The sequence below is a fragment of the Lasioglossum baleicum genome, chromosome 2 (genome assembly GCF_051020765.1).
Source record: "Lasioglossum baleicum chromosome 2, iyLasBale1, whole genome shotgun sequence".
In the NCBI taxonomy this organism is placed as follows: Eukaryota; Metazoa; Arthropoda; class Insecta; order Hymenoptera; family Halictidae; genus Lasioglossum; species Lasioglossum baleicum.
The window spans coordinates 21568915-21584181 of NC_134930.1; the positions used below are offsets into that span (position 1 = coordinate 21568915).

At 46.9% G+C, this 15267-nt stretch overlaps 1 protein-coding gene across 2 annotated transcripts in view; it reads right to left on the reverse strand.

Moving 5' to 3' along the window:
* The window catches only part of LOC143220468 (uncharacterized), an 89263-nt gene extending 78082 nt beyond the window's left edge, over positions 1-11181 (reverse strand). The window contains exons 1-2 of one of the 2 annotated variants that reach the window (XR_013011632.1): positions 10865-11156; positions 5837-10076 (exon numbers count right to left, since the gene is read on the reverse strand). The gene's annotated coding sequence lies outside the window, so the exon portion shown is untranslated. The other variant, XM_076446110.1, reaches the window with a different exon arrangement.
* Between the last annotated feature and the right edge of the window lie 4086 nt (positions 11182-15267).

The following is a 15267-nucleotide window of genomic DNA, read 5'->3' on the forward strand; positions in this document are numbered from 1 at the left end:
ATAAACGCCGATTTCCCGGGCCAAGCCGATCTCTCGATCGAGTACTCGCCTCGTTCGTTCAACTTGGCCGAACTCGGACGTGACTAACCACCACCGTCCGCCAGACGATCATCGCGCTCTGATCGATTCTAATTAAAACTCGGCCCCTTCCACGGGTCAAGCAACTTTAACCTTTACAGGGCCCCGGCATTTTTCCCATTGGCTTACTTAACCGTCACGTTGCCAACCAAAACGCGTAGATTATTTAAAACCTTTTGATAAGACTATAAATTAATACATCAGCGAGTAAAGAATGGACGTTCAGAGAAATTTCGTAACATTTTTAGGAAAACATTAACAACGCAAGGGTTAAAGATGATTTTAGACAGGAACGAAAAGTCCTGTACTCTATATATAAGTCGCTAATCTTATCTCCGACTCAGACATCAGATTTCGCGTAGCTTGTTGTATTAAAGAAGTTCTTAATCGGGTCTCCAGCGACAACGATAATAATAGAATCATTGTCTGTACAATATTTTCCTCCGATCCGATAAACCTTGGGTCAATCTCGCCCCTCCAACAATTCGTGCCCGAGTCGCTTCGCAAATCTCCGAGAGGTTTGATTTCCCTAGGAGGTCAGGAATTTCGAGAGAGGCCAAAAAAAGACCGTTCTCTCGTGGAGTTATTTACAAATATTTGCTGCAAACACTCCGCCGAGTATACGGAGAGAAGATTCGACAGGCACGGTCGCGCTCACACGGATTTCGGTGGGACACCTTGACTATATTCGTCCATTTCGAACCTTGAACGGGCGATGTATGTAAGCCCTCGTTGACGAGTATTGCCGTCGAGTGTTCCACCGTTGGACCGCGTATTTCCATAAACATTTTCGGTTACATGTTCGTCGCGCGGCTCTTCGAATTCCACTGTTTAAATAGCGCGCGGGATCCGGCCCGACGAATTAGCGGTTTTCGCGGGCCTTTAAACGTCGTGTCGGCTTGTTTATCCAACAATAACTCATTCGACCGTCGGCTAGCCACTTATTCTTAGTAACTAGTTCCGGTTGCAACGGTTGCACACCCGGGATCGTCGTGCTTTTTAAAGTTCAAAGCCGAACCGACTAGTAGCTTGGAAACTTCCAAACCTCCGAGCACAGTTTACGTTCGTGGTCGTTTGAAGCGGCGCTCATTGGCGCGAGACCAGATGCGCGAAAGTATCAATATGTAGTTATGTAGCGCCTACAAATTCTATTAATCCCACCGTGCTATAAATGTACCTACATTTAGATAACGCGAATGTCGTCTACGGTTCCAGTCTGCAGACGGTTAATAGAAGAATATACATATGTATCAATATTCATGCGGATGAGCGTACTTATGCGGTCGATCGGTCCCGGGAACAGTAGGTGTGGTCAGTAAAAGTGGGCCGAAGAAGAGAGGACAGAAGACGAGGAACCGCCCAAATTACTATGGTTTTCAGTCGTTAGAATTTGTCGTTGCTCGCGGTACGACCAATAACGCAGCATGACACGCTAGGAAGGGAATGCATGGACACACATGCGCGACTTCTTCGATATAAATTGTACTCGAGCAGCCTGTACGTATTTGAAAATCGTAATCGAGTAAATATTGAACATCTTGTCGAACTTTCTCCTAACCTTCGGCAGATTTATTGTCATTCCTTTCCTGGGAGCTAGTTTTTTCAGGCAACTAGATACATAGTACGTTTCAAGTCTGTTTTACCAAACTTGAAAATCAACTTTTCTTTCTTATGTATACGAGGTCTGTTCAAAAAATACGTGGACTGTTTGAATTGCGCGGACTTTGTTGGTTCCAGGGGACCCACACATGTAACTATGTACTAAATAAAGTACATTTTGTTTTATGACGTTAGTCCACGTATTTTTTGAACAGACCTCGTACAGTGGTACATATTCTCTATAGACACGAACTTTGTACTCTGTTCGACGATTTAATAAATAGAGAAAAGTCAATTAAAATTAAAACTTGTATAAGATTCTTCCGAGCTGGTTGGAGGCTCGAACCGCGGACAAAAACGTGTAATATTGCCTGGGGCTGGTGTTTGTACGCCGAAGTACCGAGACGGCAAAAAGGTCCCCCCCCCCTGTTTTCGTAGAGCCGTCGATTATCGTGTTTTCCACATTAGCATTGCTCACCGAACCTCGACGTCTAGACGCGAGCTTGTCGGATGTGCACTTCATTGAACCCCCCGGAACTCGTACGGTTGTCTTTCGTAAGCATCGCGCAAGTACTGCACGAAGAAAAAGACGAATGGACGTCGAACAAGGTGGATAGTTGGCACCACCGGACCTTGTCCAAGCTGCGCGGTGTTTCCCCCGGCAAAATTACGGCTTCATAAACCAATAAGAAATGTCATCGTTGAGACTACGTGCTCGTTTATGCAAATCTCGACTTTTCTCGGGCGGCGTATACGCAGAAACCGCGATTAACTTCACAATTTCACTATTTCCAACTTCTTCCGTACGTTTTCTGTACGGAAGTCTGTAATGCAGCCATCGGCCGCTTCTCAAGATGGACGATTAACTCGACAGTTCGACCTCGTATTCCAGCCGAGTGGAAGCGGAGCAATCAAAGATTACGATTGGTTTTCTCGGAACTTTAAAGCAGTAATTTTTCTTTCCCGAATGTTAATAATGTAAGAATGAATTTATATGTACGACGAGAATTGAGAATTTTCTTCCAATACTATTTTTGAGCAGCGAACGTGTTAAAAAGCAGCATGTTCGTGGGAAACGGATCGCGACGAGAAGCGAGCGATCGCATTGTCCCGCACGTAGGCTTTTGCAATGTAAAATAAATTCAGGGGTCGCCCTTTCCTGCGGAATCGTAGCGATGATCGAAGAAGCAGCCGGAGTGGGACAGGTTCCCGTAATAAATCGCGGTCGCGCGAGGAAGCCGTGCCGTGCAATCAGGCAACTATGCGTCTGCAATCTGAGGAGTTGCACGTACGCGTACGTGATGCATCCGCCGAAGCAAACGGAATTGGAACCGATCGGAACGGAACGGAACGAGCACCGCCGAAAATTACAGCTATTATCGCGATAAAGGTGAGAACCCAGTCGCTGTTTGCTTAACCCGATCGAAAATCGTCGAGAGGTCGTACGCATGATCTCCGTTGGTTGCGCGGGTACTTTTCGGGGATCGCGAGCATTGAACAGAGACGGATGGAAGCCGGTGAAATTAAAGAGAGGAAGAAGGAGTAGAAAATCTGGTTGCTCACCCCAAAAATGGGCGTGGATTCACGTTTAACCCGTGAGTTAACGGGGCGTGTCCCAATGAAACGGTAAGACTACGATTTACACTCTCACGTTTCACGCTCCCCTATCTAGTACCACTTACGATCCTTCTCGATCGCCCCTTCCCTCACCCACTTTGTCTCTCTCTCTTTCTCTCTCTCTCTCTCTCGCACTGCAAGCGAATTTATTGTTTCCTTCGCCGATATTAACGAATGATCATGATCATCGAACCTCACGTGCGAGCATTCTTCCCGCCCCGCCGCACGTGCACTGAACTCTGCCTCGCCCGATTGTTTGTTTGACCCTTTCACGTCTCAGGATGCACTTTGTTCGTATAAACCGAGATAGCCCGGCCAAATATTCGGCTATGGGTGTTCTTCGCTGTGTACCGTCTCGCGTGGAATTCCCGCCGACGAATTTCAACTAATAATAGAAGATTAACCCCTTGCCGTTTAATTTTCTTCACAGTTACGGCGATTGAAATGTCTTTATCCTGAAAAATGTCGTGGGAGAGGAAAGAAAAGTTATACATATGTGCAAAGGGTTAAATATCGATCACAAATTAATCAAATTAGATTTCATTTTAAAAAAAGGGCGTAACATTCGTATTGGTTAGACTTCGGAATCTGGGATGAAAAGCAGAATTTTCAAATGAACGAGTTGTTGAATGTGTTGCCTAGACGTCCGCACGTCTTGTCTGAATCTACAAAGTTCTGTTTTCCAGAGTACGTTTCAGCAGGATAATATTCAAACTGGCTTATCTCGATAAATGTAACAACTCGTTGTTTGTCCGAGTATGTCCGCGCGCGAACCGTGTTAATCTGGTTCCGAGATTGCCGTGAATGTATTCAAGAATCTGTTCCATCGAATTCCACTGGTGGCTAAATCATAGGTGCGTTTGAACGTGTGTCCCCCGTGCCGTGTGCCGTGCGTACTCCACGCGTCCACGTTGCCGCGCACGATTTCGCAACAGCACAACGATTGAATACCTTTGGATACATTTAAAGTACTTACAGGCTGCTAACGTCGCTCTTATCGTATATGTTAATTCATGGTAATTTCGCTGCGTGGCGGTATCGTAAGTGGAGTATGTAATGGTTAATCAACAAAGCGACGCGCGAGTGTTCGTGCTCCGTGAAAGGATACATACTTGTCTTAGCGAATAATTGAGGGAAACGGGCGCTGATCGAAAATCCATTCTCTCCGTAATCGAAAACGCCCCAAATTGGAAAAGTTATGGTTTGACTCCCTGACAACGGGATCAAAATCTCAAAGTTATGCGACGATGCCTTTGGATTGCATATTTAGCCGAAAATTTGAAAATTTAGGGAAATATCGAGATTTTTATGCATTTCTAGCAAAAAAGTCTGTAACAGAATACATATACTTCGATTTTGATATTCTTGAAAATGAAAGCATCGAAGCACAGATTTTGATCCTGTAATTACAAAAAAATGTTTTTTCGATCCGCGGTCAACCGTGCACGGTACAGAACAAGCAGAAGTTCTAAATAAAGAGAAGATCTGAAGTCGCCGATTTACTAGGTGCCTGATATTTTCCAGGAAACTTTTAATGGATCGCATAAATGGCCGTATGTATCACGGGAGCAGAGCGAAACAGAAATTCGGCGAAATTTAAAAATCAGAGTCAACGAACGGGGACGTCCATCAAGCATTCGCGGCGTGGCCAGAATTTTTATTTCGGGTCTGTGCATACAAACGAACCTGTTCGAACCTGTCATGCTTTACGAGATGCAATCTCCGATTAATAAAAAGTTCTGCTCGTTTATGATAAAACCGATAAGATCGAAAGATTTATGTAGGTTGTTCGAATGCTAAAACTCGTCGCGGTAACAAATACAAATGGATTGCGTCCGACTGTCTATCGATCACCGCAATTATTTCTATCTGCAACTATTTATTTTAGGTCAGCACCGTTCAAACAAACATTCTCTAACACCAAACCTACCATCAAAATGATCGGTTCCAGATTTTTCATTTCAGAATTATTGAGATTATAAATCTTTGCAATAAATAAAATTTACATTTGATTTTATTCTTTTTAATATTCAGCTATGTCATCTTCTTTTAAATTTGTTCAAGCAATGCAATTTCAAGATTTAAAGCTATAAATGTAAGATGTCGTATCGACCGGATGTATGTATATCGGACTGTACATATTTTAAACCTAATGTATGTATGTATAGCGCTAGAAAAACTTACATAACCCTTATGTGATCAACCAAAATGTATAGATTATTTCAAATCTTTCTGTATTTAACATGTTTGCACAAATTCTCATTGTATGCCTATAAATTAATATGTATTAGCGAGTAAAGAATGGACATTCAGAGAAATTTTGTAATATTTTTAGATTAAGATTAACAAATCCTTAAAGAAATACAGTAAGTGGGTATGTACCCGGTTGACTACACAAGTGTTAAAATAATACTTTATTTGTAAAAGGTTAAAATTGATTTGCAAAAGTGTGTATTTCACTTGCAAAACCTGTAGAAGAAGATTATCCTAATTTCACGAACCATCGTTCAACATGCAGAATCCAGTAATGGCGGGTACTTACCAGAACGAGAGTAGCACGAAGTTCGGCGGCTAGCATTCGTGAAGAATTTCGTCACTGAGAAGCACAGACGTTATCCTTTGCACAATGTCGCCACGGCGAATCTTGAACGGCAGCTTGTTTATAAACTATTCACTTTGTACAATTCCCACGATTAATCCACGTCAAGTACGCGACCGAAGGGAGATGCAATTCGTATAAGCAGCGCGCGCCGGGTACGCTGCGCCGGCCGATTTCGTAATACATATACCAGTGATGTCCAAGGTCAGGCGACAGTTACGCGCGTCCACGAATCTCGAAATCTCAAGTAATTGCACTCTCGACACGTGTCTGTTCACTTTCGAGATCTGGTCTCGTAAACGGTACCGTAACGGTACTCGATGTTTCCTATTTTCACTGACAGCTGTGCGACACTGACGCGACTGTATCTCCGACGATCATCGGAACGGACTTGTCGCTTCGGCTAAGTACGTCCGTCATAGAAAAGATTGTCTTCCAGAGATTTCCGCAACACTGTTCCAAACCGAACGGACATGTCACCGGGATCTCGAGGTGTTCGAAGAACGAAAATGCGAAGAATCTGATGTAAATCGAGAAACAGATCTTGACGAACCTGGAGCCGGCCAACTCTCGTGTAATTCCCCGCGATCTAACATAGAGATTTTCGTAGAGATTTCCGCAAAACACACTGTTTCAAACGAACCGGACGCCGGACGCGTCAGCGGGAAAGCCACAATGATCCGCTGTTTAGTCGACCGATCTCGAGGTGTCCGAAAAGCCACTGATTTTCACTTTCCTCGGGAATTGTCTGATCGGTCGCGGGGACAATGTCTGTCGGCCGTGTTGGTCGAGAAAGGGGGCGGGACTTGTTTGGTTCCTCGGAAATTCGTCGAGCGATGTCGATCACGGAACGACGTTCTCGGAACGAGCCCGAAAAACAGTTTGGGGGACGCGTAAGCGGGAGAATCGGCCGCTGGTGCAGTTGCACCTTGCTCGAGCCGCAGGAGGATTCTCGCGGCGCGGCGTGGGGCGCAGCGTCACGTAGATGAGGAATGCATGTAGAGTGCCGCGGCGGCACGCATGGACGTCGAACGAATTTCACGAATAAACGGACGCCGAAAGCGGTTCAGTCGGAACGAACGAACGAACGAACGAACGAACGAACGAACGGACAGGATCGTTTCTTTAACGGCGCAGGGAGAGAGGGAACGAGACGAACGCCGAGGGATCACCACCGAGCGAGCGGGGAGAGGGGGACGAGAAAGCGCGGCGTGGTAAAGCGTGGAAAGAATATGAAGAGCAAGGGGGGCAGAACATGAGTATCGGTGGACGCCGGACTATCCGTAAGCGTAAACGCGCGACCGGTGCCCGCTCCTCAGTGGCCATTGCTCCGTGGAACCGCATAATTTCCGCGCATTACTGCCGAGACAGAGCAGTACTATACCGAGTACATACTACTTCCTTCCGATCCTACCCCTCCATATCGATCGCGTTCGTTCCACCCCCAAGGCACCCAATGGAATTTCCCGGGGAAACTGTAATTTTCGTTCCTCGGGATCGATCGCGGTCTACGATCTCGATCTCGCTCGTTATCTGCGAGACGACAGCGCCGACGATAATAACGATTGTTTTACACGTTCGTCGAGAGATGATCGATCGCCGCGCGCAGATTGCGAGAAACGTTCACGGTTCGTTCTTTCTTCCGTTGACCCGTTTTCGAAAACCCGTGTCGGATCTCTTTGAAGAACCTGTCGAGGAGCGCTCTCTCTCTCTCTCTCTCTCTCTCTCTTTCTGCTTTTTCTTCTTGTTTATTCAAATCTGGTTGACGAAATCGTCATAACTCGCGAAATTTATCGATCGACACCCAGTTGTTCGTGTCCGGATTAAGAGGATTCCAATGTAACGCGCGCGTGTCTTCCTAGGCGACGGGATACATAATCGGCCCCCGGCGGTTATGCAATGGGTGCGTGTGGGGTTCCCGTTTACATCGCGCGGGTTTAATTACTCCGGCGACGTAGCGCCTCACGTCGGAAAATAGACGTTGAGATTGGCGCCGCGGCGGTCCTTTTCACTTCCTTCTTCGAGAAATCGCCAGTCGACGCTCGCGATTTCCAATAACCGTCGTCCGGCCGTCCACGTAACCATTCCAGACGATTTTCTCGCTCGCAGGCTTCCGATGATACCTCTCGCCGACGCGAGACAAGATCGCGCACTTTTTCGTGGAAAAAAACACAGGGCGAGAGATTCCCCCGATTGTTCAAGGCGACGCGCACGTGTCCGCGATAACGAAACCTCGTGGACGAAAAAAAAGAAACGGAACGAACGGAACGAAGAAGCACCAGGCGACCACGGCGAACGGGTACGTTTCTCGTCGAACCGTCAACACATCGGTGGAATTACGTTTATCGGATCGATACAGATCGCGATACACACTAGCCTCGATAACAGTTTATCACGTTTATCTTCTGGGACTCGGTACAGCGCGTTAGAGTTCATCGAGGAGGTTCACAACGCCGCGCCGTCATCCAACGGAAAAGAAAAGGAAACACACAGATATCGCACACAGCACCGCGTTCGATTTCGGTCGGTCACTGGGTCGTCGACGACGAGACAAGACACTGGAACACCTTCCGAGGATCCTCCACGCGACACAGGGACGTTCTTCCACGGAAGAACAGAGCTGGAGGACGTCGAGAACGAACGGAACGGAACGGATCGGATCGCTGGTATCGTCCCGGCTAGGCCGGGGCTGGCGCTCGCGCGGAAATCAAGAGTAACACTGACTCGGTCGTCGAGTCGTGGAGCGATAGGTGGACCGTACGCACGGCTGGTCCTCCCGCGTGCGAACCCTGGCAAGTTCGGCTGCGTGCAAGGCGGTTGCGACGCGTGTCACCGTCGCGTTGTCGCCTCGTCGTTCGTCGCCGCGAAACCCTTGTTTCCGATCGATACAGCCTCGGTGGTGGTATCTTTCGCGATTCTTCGAACGGGTAGAAGTTTTAAATCGCTCGATCCAGCTGCGATTCTATCGCCGTTGGTGTCCTGCGTGCACTGTTCGACGAACACGAGTCTGTCTTTCGTGCGCCCCCGTGACAGAGGCTCTATCTGCGGATAGAGATCGTTCGGATCTCTTGATCGCCGATCTAGGATCGCGACCGCGCGTCTCCCTTCGCCGTTCTGCTTCCTCCGACGAGCTGCTATCGTCGCGGGGATTAAAGCCGCTCGTAAGTACTCGATGGCGATTCGTGCAAACTCGACTGTTTGTTTTAGCGTGGAGTCGACGAGGATGTCGAGGCGACGCATGGCCAAACGGGACACCGTGAGGGCCGAAGATCGCCGCAGACTGCTCCGACCGAGAGCAGCGAGGCTTCTCCGCAGCGGCGGAACCGTGTACGCTCGCGTATGCTGTTCTCGTGCTGGCGATGTTGCTGGTAGCTGGTGCTGGTGCTGATGCTGCTGCTGGTGCTGCTGCTGCTGCTGCTGCCGCCGGCTGATTCTCCGACACCGTACGAGCGCCTTGCTCTGCCGTGCTGGCTCCTCACCACCACGCAGAACCCTAATTCCTGCGTAACGCACGCCCCCACTCTCCCTCGGATATCCCCCCACCAACACGCGAACACACAACATCCCCGATGCCGGAGATCGGTCACGCGATATCTCCGTGTTTTAGGAAAGTTCGTCCCCGTGCCTCCTGTTTCGACCGCGAAACACACAGTTCGCTCGTATGGTTATTTACGGTGGTCGACCGATGCTGGTTAACACGATGACTGCCACGTCAGCCATACGACGCGAACTTGAACATATTTATTTCTGATCGATCAACTTCCACGACACTCGCACAGATTGGTATGTACAACACCGTCTTTGAATAATCTCTGTCGCGAATTCGATGCCTGTACGAAATGAACAGTTTTTGCTTTCAACTTTTAGACGAGATCAAAGTTCGTCGGCTGGGAAATACCGTTCCCTGGTCGCCGCAACATGGTTCCCCCTCGCACGGAACCAGAGTTCGACGGGTTCTGTTCGAGATCCACCTGGAATGATGCATAACGCGAGGTCCATGCATAAAACATCCCCACTTCTCGGTGCAGAGCGACGTCAGACCAATCTCCGGCCACGCGAACAGGCTCAAACTACTTATTTCTTCGCAAGCCGCTTATCTCAATCTTGGAACCGATCGCGGGGTTCGATGCACCGGCCGCGGAGATACTGGTCGCCCGACAGAGAGCGCCGCTTCTAAAAATAGCTGGAAAAAAATTGGATCGTAGAGTCACGCGAATTACGGGATTCCTACGGATCGCGGCGAAATTATACGCGACTCCGTTTTCAACAAGACCGTCCGGTTTCGAACGGATCTCTTTTCTTTTGTTTCGACAACTCGGGAACACTGGTTTTTTGGTTCATCGAGGAAATGTTCGAATAATCGAACTTCGCTGTAGAACGTATTGTGATAAATCTCTCTTACTCTTACACGGTTTTTAGCTTTCGAATTTCAGACTTTCTACGCGCGGAGACGTGATTTTTCCTGGTTGCCGTAATTCGTGCGGACGACAAGCGTAATGCGCGTAATTAAGTGGAAGCCATGAATAACTGTCGCAAATCCTGGGTGTTCGAGTGGCAACTGGTCATTGGACGCGCGAGATTTAACGATGGACGAACGTCGATACAAGAGGATCGGACAGTAAAGAGTAACAAAATGAGCCGTAAAATATGACGACCCTCCGAGGCCTTTCTACCCTTTATGCACGATGTAATTCATCTTGCCGAGTATTATAGGGTCCTTATCTCATCCTCCGAACCCGTTTAAGACTCGTTTCGGCACCCCAGTTCTCCCGATTGCATCCCGCTTCAATTATCCGCGGTCTTCTTCGGAGAAACGGACGCGTTCATCCTAGAATTTACGCTACCTGTAAATTTCATTCTTTACCGCGGTGTGTTCCCGAGTCGCGGAACTCTAGATAGAACCACGTTATCTCACGGAAGATTTAATACCGATATAAAGCGAGAAACAAGACACCTTCAGCCGGCACTTACATCGGGATTAGGCTTCGGCTGGAGTAGTTCTTTCGATCCGGTCAATCTTTCCCGATAAAGCTCTTATAGTACAGATTGATCCGGCGAGATTTATAGCCTGAGATTATCATTTTTCCGACGTTTAAATGCCATTCTGTGGCTGCGCATAGTTATTGGATCAATGGTCTCAACGTGCAACGTCGCGTCGTCGACACGTCTTTCCCGCTGAACAAATCCTACTATGCGATAAATGTGCTATTCGACGACTTGTCGGATTAACTGCTAATTATGGATATTTATCACTGATTTTTATATTCACTCGGTTCACTTTCTGGATCAAGTTTGGTTCACATCGCACACGCGTGTTAATACGCGCTAGAAATCTCAATTTTTAACGTAAACAGGCCGGCGTGCGTTCACATCGCAAGATGATCGGTCGAAACGAAACAATACGGCTTATAAATAAACGGCGCCATTGTTCGAGACAATTATCGAACTCCTTTTCCATTTGCATGCGACCATCTGACACCGCCGCGTCGCGTCGCGTCACGTTCAAATGCGTTCACGCTGCATGCGCGATACGATCGATTCATTCATTCCCAGCCTAATCGATCAACTACTGTCTGTGTTTCACAAGGAGCTTATACGTAAAGGAAGACAATGATTTCTTTGAAGAACTAATAACCAGTCTTTTCCAAGCGAACTACGCTGTACTTGCAATTCTACGAGTTTTCAAAAAGCTTTCGGATTAATTGTAGCACTCGTGTGATATTTTCGTGAATCTAAACTCATCTATATCAAGTTAAAACTCAGATTTCAGAACTCACATTCTTACACCGTGGTGAAAGATCGATGAAATAACAAGGTAAACAGTTATTTTTTGATTCTTTTTAGATCCAGATTGATGAGTTAACATTTACATCTCGGATTTCTCGGTTATGTGTTTCAAATTTACCGTGTGAAATTGGCACGGGCGACGGACGAGGGTTAGGTTATTAAAATCCGGATGAATAATTGCGTTGCCTGTATGTATACAGTAGTCGATGTATCAAAGCGAGGAACATGGGACACTTGTGATTGCGACTGTGAAATAAAACGCGTGGAAGGTGCAATCACTGTATCTCGGCCGTAACGAAGGGCACGACGCTTCTCGAACGCGAGATTGCAAATCCATTATAAATTCGCCGCACGAAATCGTGGGCACGCTTCGCACCTCAATCACTGTAAGTCGATAATAATCTGGTGATTCTGCACGCAAACGCGGTATCAAACTTATATCTCGTACGTGCGCGAGCTGTTAACCACACGAAACTTTCAGCGGCGCGTCTGTTAATATTCTCAGGTGAAGTATAATTACACGCACTGGTTGCTCGAAATTACTCTCGTCGATATCGCCGTATAGATCTATGGAAATCTAAACGATGAGAATATTGTATTCGCACGTGATCCTCTACATACATATACGTATGTAAACCACTGCTGCGCCCATGCATATAAACACTCTGTAGCGTAGACTATTATCAATTTTATTTTAAGATTGTGTTCAATGTTCAATATTCATGTAACAAGATGAACTGGTGTATCGGTATAACATTTGATAAATTATACTTAAACACATGCTTACACGTACACGTGTCTTGTCAAATTTGTCATTGAGATTATTAACTACAACTTTCGTTTGGAATTCAGTTGATAGATCGCTTTTGTGGAACACCTTCTGTTGATCGTCGAGTATACTGTTGAAACGAGACTAGCACAATGATCACCACCTACTGCGCCAGTTGCACGTGCCTTCGGCAGCCATTCCGTGGAAAAACGACAAATAACTCAAGTACTCCGGTAGTTAGAGGCAGACCTTTAACGGACGAGTTAGCGGCTTTATTAATTATCGCCGATCGCGACTAAGAAATATGCGAATGCGTTCCTGGTGGGAATGAATGCACCGTTGCCCAGCTGCAAATTAAAATCGGAGATGATCGCCAGCGAATAGAAGGTTTCGCTTACATCCCGACTGTCGATTGCTCGCGGCGACGAAGAGATATATGCAAATAAATATCATAATCGCGGTGCTCGATAAAAAACGACCGTATTAAAATCGCCGAACAAGTTTTTTTTAAATTTCAGATATGGATGCGTTACTTTCAACTTTCAACTTGTTCAAAACGTTGAAGAAAAAGCGATTTTCGCAAAGAAACTTTTATTTTGCACAAAGATAAATGATCGCGGATAAAAATTAATCAGAATTAACAAAAGAACGAGATTTGTGCAGTTTATTTCGGAGCCTTCAGTTGCCAGGACTTCTTCGGTTCCCGATGGAAACGATGATGAGGGACGAGGCTAATTCGCGAAACGGTGTCGGAGGCATCTTAGAGCCCCAGCTCCGAGGAAGAGTCACGCCCTCCTTGTTACCCAGGGCTTCTCCCCTTTCCCTTTTCGCGATAATATCTCGACAAATACCGACCCAGGGAACCCTTTAGCCTCGGCCAGGCTGCCGCCTGCACGCGTAATGCCCTAAAATTAAACAGCCCACGGCGCCAGGGGCGACCTGATCGTCACGTTGCCTCGAATCAGACCGTAGACTTTTCAGACCACTTTACGTTCCTCGTAGTCGACGTTGACATTTCACGACGTATCTCACGGATACACTGTGTCTTCAAGAAAAATAGAGCACGATAGGTATGCAAAATGCTAGACAATCCTGTACGCTGTTTTAGTAGATAGTAGGACTGTTACTTTTCCGAGGCTTCAACTCTTCGAAGATTCGAAGGAACGAAGGGAACTTTGAAGTGCACGAACTTTCGAATCGTATGAAGTTGTCACTCAATCAATCTTTCAGTCTGGCGTATTTTTTCGAAATGTAGAAGCGTTTGTGATTGTATCAAATATAACTTAGCAGCGAATTTTCGAAGCTCAAACCTTCGAAACTCCGTTTATTTTAATTCTCTAATAATTTACTACGGAGGTCCGAATTTCGAAGCTTCGAAACTTCGATTCTCATCACCTTCGAAGTTTCAGAAATCGAAGCTCCGAAATTCGAAGCTTCGAGGCTTCAAAATCTTGAACTTTCGAAGGAAAGCAACACCCTAGTCTTGTTCTACTGGGCAGTCTCCGATAGAACTGTAATTCCGATCGGTGAAACAAACTTTGTCGTCTAAACAAGATAATAATAGACAACGAGGATTTCGTGGTGCAGCGTGCAACAGAGACAGTTTTCGGGATTTCAACTGATCCGACTGTTCAACAGCCTGTGTGACATTAGATTGGCAGTGGCACGTAAATTGTCACAGTCTGTTCTCCAGTCACGAGCCAATGCGCAGCGCGTTTCGCCTGTCGGGTTCAATAGCGGAGCATCTAAAACGTGTCGGGTGAAAATAGATACACGGTAACGTCGACGGGACATTTCGCGTTCTTCTGTCGGTCGATCACGACGAATTCCGTTTTGCCGTTCCGCGTGCAAGTATCGTTCACCGTGAAACGCGAATTCCTCGTGGCTTTCGAAATTGTTTAGCCGATATCGGACCAACGCTCTAATTAACTGCACTTCTCGTTAAACGCTCGCTCCCGCGCGATGAATTTCAACACTGTTCGCTTGAAGCGCGTTTCGTCGCGTGTTCATCGCCGTGGGAATTAACTCGCAAAATTCTTCTCTTTGCAGAAAAATACGGTCTCGAACGTCGGGCAAAAAGTTTGCCGGCATTTCCAGTTGTGCAAGTAAGTCATCGACTCCGCTATTTTCGCGAGACAAGTGAAAGTTTATTTCGATCGTATATTTCACTATTACCGACAACGACGGGCCGCCGCGCCGTAGTAATTAATTAGCTGGCTGATCTATGTTGATTGCGAGTAAACTGCGCGTATTCCGCCAGCAGATTTACGTGCGCACGCGAGACGATGTTCGAGCGGGGTTAGCGTAGAAAATCCTTGCAGTTCATGGACTCTCATTTAATGGCACGTTAGCGGCAACGATGACAGACTATTACCCGTCGACTATTAGCTGCCCGCTCGCGAGATGATGGATTTTTTAGCAACACTTTACGGTGCGAGAATTTTGTACGATCTCATCCAAGCAAGTTTCACCGTTTCCTACGAACTTGTTTTAGCGAATATTGCTCATTTCACGGATCTTTGTGAGCAGCAGCTGAGCGCAGCACGGATGAGCTGAAAGTTTACGTCTAAGCCTTTCAGATAACATCGCCGACGCACTGTCGTCGCTTCGATACCTGAATGCACCCGATTTTTCCTTTCTCGTGAGGCTACCGCCGCGCCGCGCCGGTAGAAAGGTTTTCGGCTTCGAATTTATTTCCCCGATCGCTATAGGTCAGGGGTGGCCAACTTGTGACGCATTGGATGATTACTTGTTCTTTTGAAGTAAGCGCCATAACCGAGTCCGTCTTCATATTTTCAACACCCGGGTGCTCTCAGTT